The sequence below is a fragment of the Jaculus jaculus genome, chromosome 8, assembly GCF_020740685.1.
Source record: "Jaculus jaculus isolate mJacJac1 chromosome 8, mJacJac1.mat.Y.cur, whole genome shotgun sequence".
In the NCBI taxonomy this organism is placed as follows: Eukaryota; Metazoa; Chordata; class Mammalia; order Rodentia; family Dipodidae; genus Jaculus; species Jaculus jaculus.
In genome coordinates, this window is record NC_059109.1 from 60,148,016 (window position 1) to 60,154,810 (window position 6,795).

The 6,795-nt window shown below is 44.2% G+C and overlaps 1 pseudogene; it reads right to left on the minus strand.

The window, feature by feature from the left end:
- Window positions 1-5,618: 5,618 nt before the first annotated feature.
- Window positions 5,619-6,198, minus strand: LOC101610022 (annotated as a pseudogene).
- Between the last annotated feature and the right edge of the window lie 597 nt (window positions 6,199-6,795).

Genomic DNA, 6,795 nt, shown 5'->3' on the forward strand with positions numbered 1-6,795 from the left:
ATAGTTCTCTTGTAAAAGAGAAACACAGCCAGGTGTGATGGCACAAGCCTTTAATCCCAGCACTTGGGAGGCAGAGATAGTAGGATTGCCATGAGTTCAGGACCACCCTGAGACTACATAGTATAATCCAGATCCGCCTGGGCTAGAGTGAGATCCTACCTAAATAGTAAAATAAAATAAAAATAAATAAAAGGGAAACACATTACACATCGGGTCCCAGAGATGAAATTTGCTCCTTTGACTTAAAAAGAAAAAGAACGTGAGTTCTCACTACCTTTGAACTTCTGCTTCTAGCACTCCTCTCTAGAGGCATATGCTTCCTCTCAACCCCCTTCCTGCAGTGAACTTTGCCTGGAGACCAAGATAATGGCTAACATATCACTAGTAAGCAGTCCAATGGATTTCAGCCTTCAAAGCTCTATATTCAATTAGAGTCAAATGTAGACAGCAAGAAAATTAGTAAGTCAGGTTAGTATTAAGAAGAGACATTTTTCCTGGTAAACTGTACTTGCTGTAGGTGCCTTTAGGTGGTAAACTGAAATATTAGAGAAATACTCAAACTAATACTATTTTTATTATGATCAAATAGACCAGCCAAGGTGATATATATAATATACTAATTGCAATGGAAACAATATTATATACTGTCATAAAAATCTGATGTTCCAGGGCTGGAGAGATGGCTTAGTGGTTAAGTGCATGCCTGTGAAGCCTAAGGACCCCGGTTCGAGGCTCGGTTCCCCAGGTCCCATGTTAGCCAGATGAACAAGGGGGCACATGCGTCTGGAGTTCGTTTGCAGAGGCTGGAAGCCCTGGCACACCCATTCTCTCTCTCTCCCTCTATCTGTCTTTCTCTCTGTGTCTGTCGCTCTCAAATAAATAAATAAATTTAAAAAAAAAAATCTGATGTTCCAGCAATTGGGAGGAAGAGGTAGGAGGATTGTTGTGAGTTCGAGGCCACTCTGAGAAGTCCAGATCAGTCTGGGCTACATCAAGACCCTACCTCAAAAACAAACAAGGGCTACAGAGATGGCTTAGCAGTTAAGACACTTGCCTGAGAAGCCTAAGAACTCATGTTTGAATCTCCGGGTCCCACGTAGCTAGATGCACAGTGATGCAAGCACGCATCATCACACAACCACACATGCGCACAAGGAGGGCATGCATCTTGAGTTTGTTCACAGTGACTGAAAGCCCTGGCACACCCATCGTCTCTCCCCTTCCCCCTGTCTCTCTCTCTCTCTCTCTCTCTCTCTCTCTCTCTCTCTCTCAATAAGTAATAATAATAAAAATCTAGGGGCTGGAGAGATTGCTTAACGGTTAAGGCGCTTGCCAACAAAGCCAAAGGACTCAGGTTCACTTCCCTAGTTCCCATGTGCATCCAAATGCACAAGGTGGCATATGCATCTGGAGTTTGTTTGCAGTGGCTAGAGGCCCTGGCATGTCATTCTCTCTCTCTTCTATCTGCCTTTCTTTCTCATAAAAACAAGTAATATTGGGCTGGAGAGATGGCGTAGTGGTTAAGCGCTTGCCTGTGAAGCCTAAGGACCCCGGTTCGAGGCTCGGTTCCCCAGGTCCCACGTTAGCCAGATGCACAAGGGGGCGCACGTGTCTGGAGTTCGTTTGCAGAGGCTGGAAGCCCTGGTGCGCCCATTCTCTCTCTCTCTCCCTCTGTCTTTCTCTCTGTGTCTGTTGCTCTCAAATAAATAAATAAAAATTAAAAAAAAAACAAGTAAGGGCTGGAGAGATGGCTTAGTGGTTAAGCGCTTGCCTGTGAAGCCTAAGGACCCCGGTTTGAGGCTCGGTTCCCCAGGTCCAACGTTCGCCAGATGCACAAGGGGGCGCACGCATCTGGAGTTCGTTTGCAGAGGCTGGAAGCCCTGGCGCGCCCATTCTCTCTCTCTCCCTCTATCTGTCTTTCTCTCTGTGTCTGTCACTCTCAAATAAATAAATAAATATTTTAAAAAAAAGTAATATTAAATAAGTAATATTAAAGTTTTTTAAAAACCCAGAAGTTCCATTATAGCTTCTATCGAAGTACAGTTGTGAATTCGAGAGACAGTCCCTTCTCCAGTGCACTTTTTCCTAGGGTAGAGCAGAAGTCAGCATGCTCATGTTTCCCCTGATGCTTCTAGAATTTTACTTGCTCATGGATCTTTTTTTCTGAAGTTGTGGGACTCTCTGTTAATTTTTTAAAATATATTTTATATATTTATTTGAGACAGAGAAAGAGGCAGGGTGGAGGGAATGGGCATGCCAGGGACTCCAGACACTGCAAATGAACTCCAGATGCATGTGCCCCCTTGTGCATATGGCTAACGTAGGTCCTGGGGAATTGAACTGAGGTTCGTCGGCTTTTCAGGCAAACACCTTAACTGCTAAGCCATCTCTCCAGTCCCCATATTTTTTGATAACCTAGCTAAATTAATTTGCCACCTCCTCTTTCACTTTAGTTTTAATTGACCTTCCAGCAGTAATGACATCTTCAATACACAAATCAACTTGTCATATGGAAACACAAATCAACTTGTCATATGGAAAACAAAGTACAGGAAAAAAGTGTTAATCACGTATCTTTTTTGATTTTTTTTTTTTTTCTTTTGAGGCAGGGTCTCACTCTAGCTCAGGCTGACCTGTAATTTACTCTGTAGTCCCAGGGTGGCTTCCAACTCATGGCGATCCTCCTTCCTCTGCCTCCCAAGTTTTGGGATTAAAGGAGTGTGCCACCATGGCTGGCTCTGTGTTGATTTTTTAATAAAACAATATTCTTTAAAAATTATTTATGAGAAGCCGGGCATGGTGGCACACTCCTTTAATCCCAGCACTTGGGAGGCAGAGATAGGAGGATAGCCGTGAGTTCAAGGCTATTCTGAGACTCCATAGTGAATTCCAGGTCAGCCTGGGCTAGAGTGAGACCCTACCTCAAAACCCCCCCAAAAAAATTATTTATGAAGGAGAAAGAGAATGGGTATGCCAGGAATCTAGTCACTGCAAATGGATTCCAGACACATGAGCCACCTGGCACATTTGGCTTCTGTGGGTACTGAGAAATTGAACCTGGGTCCTTAGGCTTCGCAGGTAAGCCATCTCTCAAACCCCATGTTATGCTTTCTTTTACTTATTTATTTATTGACAACTTCCATAATTGTAAACAATATCCCATGGTAATTCTCTCCTTTCCCCCACTTTCCCCTTTCAAACTCCACTCTCCATCATATCCCCTCCCCATCTCAATCAGTCTCTCTTTTATTTTGATGTCATCATCTTTTCCTCCTATTATGATGGTCTTGTGTAGGTAGTGTCAGGCACTGTGAGGTCATGGATGTCCAGGCCATTTTGTGTCTGGAGGAGCACGTTGTAAGGAGTCCTACCCTTCCTTTGGCTCTTACATTCTTCTGTCACCTCTTCTGCAGTGGATCCTGAGCCTTGGAAAGTGTGATAGAGATATTGCAGTGCTGAGCACTCCTCTGTCACTTCTTCTCAGCACCATGGTGCCTTCTTAGTCATCCAATGTCACTGCCATCTAAAAAAAGAAGCTTCTCTAACCAAAAGTGAGAGTAGCATTAATCTATGGGTATTAGTATTAAGAGAAGTGCTTCCTGGGCAGTTTGGTAAGCACAGTATATACTTTTAGCCAGACAGCAGAAGATGTTATACCCTTAGGTCTCATGACCACCCCTGTTGTAGGTTTTCAGTATCAGGGATGCATTCCCTCCCATGGAGAAAGAGAATGGGTATACCAGGGCATCTAGTCACTGCAAATGGATTCCAGACACATGAGCCACCTGGCACATTTGGCTTCTGTGGGTACTGAGAAATTGAACCTGGGTCCTTAGGCTTCACAGGTAAGCCATCTCTCAAGCCCAATGCTATGCTTTCTTTTATTTATTTATTTATTTATTTATTGACAACTTCCATAATTGTAAACAATATCCCATTACAGCCTCCAGTCAAATTAGAAGGCAGTTGGGTTCCCCATAACAGACATGCTACTATTGCACCCACTGGCTCATTTGGCCTGGCTGGCCAAATACGAATTACAGTGTCCACTGTTCAGTATCTTCACTGGTGACTTCTCCCATTGAATTGCATGCCAGGTGGTTTATTCCAGCTGTCAGCTGGTCTACATGGAGGAGGCTTTCAGCTCAGCTCCAGCAGGGTTTCTCAGTGACCTTGCAGTCCAAGTATGTGGAGTCTTCAGCAATAAGGTCTTAACCATCTATTCCTGGTGAGAAACTAAGGGCCTCGGCAATGGCCTGTAATGTTTTAGGGGCATCAGGGACCTCCCTGGTCAACAACTCACTGGAAGGTATCCCATCCCTGGCACTGAAAATTTTCTAGTAACAATCTATGGCTTCTGAGTGTTCCATTTTCCAAAAAAGTAGGTTTACATATGTCTTATTTCTATCCTATTAGGTTTTGATTAGCCCTGCCTCCAACTTTCCTTTATTCAATCTCTTCCCCTGACCTCACTTAGGCCATTTCACCCCATTAATCTGTTCTTCACTTACATACATACAATACCATCCTATTAAGTTCCCCTCTCCCTGTCTATTACCTTTATATCCCCTTTCTAGCTTCCTGGCCTCTGCTACTGAGTTTTTTTCCTACTCACACAGAAGTCCAATCATTTGTAGCTAGGACCCACATATGAGAGATCCACACATGTGACATTTGGCTTTCTGGGCCTGGGTTACCTCAGCAAGTATAATCCTTTCCAAATCCATCCATTTTCCTGCAGATTTCATAGATTCATTTTTTTTTACTGCTGAATATAACTCCATTGTGTAAATGTGCCACATCGTCATTATCTACTCATTAGCTGAGAGATATCTAGGCTGGTTACATTTCCCAGCTATTGTGAATAGAGCAGCAATAAATGTGGTTGAGCAAGTGTCTTAAAGGTAGTGAGAAAAGTCTTTAGGATATATGCCTAGAAGTACTATAGCTAGGTCATAGGGCAGACCTATTTTTAGCTGTCTCAGGAAACTCCCTACTGATTTCCACAATGGCTGGACCACATTGCATTCCCACCAACTTTGTAGAAGGGTTCCTCTTTTTCTGCATCCTTGCCAGCATTTATGGTCATCTGTTTTCATGATGGTAGCCAATCTGACTGACATGAGATGAAATCTCAATGTAGTTTTTTTAATCTGCATTTCCCTGATGACTAGGGATGTAGAACTTTTTTTAGATATTTATATGCCATCTATTTCTTCTTTTGAGAACTCTCTATTTAGTTCCATAGCCCATTTTTTAATTGGCTTGTTCGATTTCTTATTATTTAATTTTTTGAGTTCTTTGTATATCCTAGCTATTAATCCCCTATCAGATGTATAGCTGGCAAAGATTTTCTCCCATTCTGTACATTGCCTCTTTGCTTTATTCACAGTGTCCTTTGCTGAACAAAAGCTTTGTAATTTCATGAGGTCCCAGCAGCGAATCTGGGTTTTTTGTTGTTGTTGTTGTTTCTGCACAAAACTTTTATTTCATTTGGTCCAAGACTTGAGAGGGGATCTGGGCGATACAAAGTTGCCTAGTGGCTAGAGAAGCTGGGATGGAGGAGGTCCTGAGGGTGGTTAAGGCAGAGCAGGAATCCCTGGAAGGTTGTGCAGTATCTAGTCATGCTTCAGGGTGATCTGCTCAAAGAGATACTTGCCCAGATTTGGCTGAGGGCTCGCCAGTCTGCGCAGATTGGTCAGGTGATCGCCCATTTTCTTGATGAGCTTCACCTTCTAATCCAAGAAGTGGTTCTCCAGGAAGTCACGGAGATGGGGGTCTGTGGGGTAGAACCCAGCGCATGAAGATCCAAAAGAGCCTGATTCAGGTTCTTCTCCAGTGCCAAGGCGGCTTCCATGGCCTCCTGGGTTTATCCCCACTCATCTTGAGAAGGCTTCTGCATATCCTGGAAGAGCCCCGGCAGCCGCCCTGGTTTTGCATCTTGAGTAGAGGCTCCGCGCCCTGGCGCTTCTCCTCGGCCAACTCTCGGAAGAAGTGGCCCAGGCCGGGCAGAGCCACATTGTCCCGGTCGAAATAGTAGCCCAGAGAGAGGTAGGTGTAGGAGGCCCGCAGGTGCAAGTTTTGACCAGGCGGTTGACGGCAGCCTCCACCTCAGTGGAATAATTTTGACGAATCTGGGTGGTCATGGCTGGTCCGGCAGTAAGAAGTTAGAAGGTTCTGGATGGTCCTGGAAGGCGCAGGCGGTGAGGAAATGGTCCCGGTAGTGGTGACTGGGGAGACTGGAAGGCAGTTGGAAATTTTTGGGGGGCGGGGGAGGAAAAGGAGGAAGTCCCCGGGTCTGTTCCTTGCGAACACTGTTGAAGCAAGACACAGACACAGGGGTCCTCGGCGTGCCGTTAATCTGTGGTTTTATTGCCTGAGCAATTGGGGTTATAGTCAGAAAGTCCTTTCCTAGACCAATATGTTGAAGGGTTTCCCTTAATTTTTCCTCTAGCAGTTTCAGAGTTTCAGGTCTGATATAGAGGTCTTTGATCAATTTGGACTTAACTCTTGTGCATGGAGAGAGATAAGGATCTATATTCATACTTCTACAGATACATATCCAGTTTTCCCAGCACCATGTGCTGATGAGGCTGTCTTTTCTGCAATGAGTATTTTTGGCAATTTTGTCGAAGATCAGGTGGCTGTAGCTATCTGGACTTATATCTGGGTCCTCGATTCTGTTCCATTGATCTAGATGTCTGGTTTTTGTTTGTTTGTTTTTTTTTTTTTTCTGACAGAACCATGCTGTTTTCGGTACTGTGTCACTGTAATATAGGTTAAAATCAGGTATGG